The following is a 1,154-nucleotide window of genomic DNA, read 5'->3' as shown; positions in this document are numbered from 1 at the left end:
CCAAGATTAGGATCAGACTGAGCTCTGTGGTATGGCATCTGTCGCCCTGTCCTACTGGTTCCGTCTCTCTCCTGTTGTCCTGGTGGGCTCCAGAGCAGGACTTTTCCTGAGAATTGTTCCAACTACTGGTCAGATGCTGCAAGAAGCACCTCCCTAGATCACTGCAAGACCCTCCATATAGGCTACCAAAGGGAGTCAGACTTCACAGGGCCTGCTGTATTTTGCTGGGCAGGACCCTGAGAAGACGTGGGGAGGGACCCTGAACCTGGCAAAAGCTTGTCCACAGGTCAAATGAGAGGGATAGGCAGGCAGGAAGGGGGAAACAGCAGGGGATCCAGCACATCTCCAGGCCACCACTGGCAAGGAGTTGTGGCTGGGGGGCAGGGAGTGGGTCGAGGCAGCAGCCTGCCCCCCTCCCACTCATTGCTGAGCCACCCTATGGATGGACACATTCACCCCCAGACCCAGCACCCAGCCGGCCCCGCCTCCTGCCCCCACAGCCCCAGAAAACTGCACCTTCGCAGACTCACCAAGACTCTGTGCAGCCTCACGTGACGCAAGGAGCCTTCCCTCTGCCCTGTCTTTTCCTCCTTTTTTCTGTTTTTCTCTCTTTTCTTCCTTCCTTTTTCTTTCCCCTTGACTGTTTTTCTTTCACTCTTTCCTCCTCCTTACTTCCTCTTTTCCTCTCCCCCCTCATTCGTTCTCCCTTTTACATTCCTTCTCATCCTCCTTCCTTTCCTTCTCCTACGTCTCCTCCCTCTTCCCTCCCTCCCTCTTCCCCTCTCTGCTCCAGGGAGATGCTGCTGCCCCAGCACGTCCACCTGCCTTGCTGCTGAGCCCACCCGGCTTCAGAGCTGCACTCCTGCCTCCTCGACACAGAGCAGATGTGGCGGGGCACGTGCAGTGCGAGGAGGCAGAGGAAGGCCGCGGCCCGTTAACAGGCCTGGACGCACTGGATGTCCAGCCTCTCGGTCCTCAAGGCCCAGCCCTGGGCGTGATATGTGAGAAGACAGAGGGGCCTCCCAGGCTGCCTAACCAGAGTGGCCCCCGGGGTCCTCTCATAACAGGCTGATTCCAAGGCCCCAGCCCCAGTTCTGATTCAGTGTGTGGAAGGCAGGGCTCCAGCATCTTCCTTCTTAAGGAGCAGACCAGGC

Source organism: Galeopterus variegatus, unplaced genomic scaffold (assembly GCF_000696425.1).
Source record: "Galeopterus variegatus unplaced genomic scaffold, G_variegatus-3.0.2 Scaffold2967, whole genome shotgun sequence".
NCBI lineage: Eukaryota > Metazoa > Chordata > Mammalia > Dermoptera > Cynocephalidae > Galeopterus > Galeopterus variegatus.
This window is presented reverse-complemented; position numbering follows the sequence as displayed.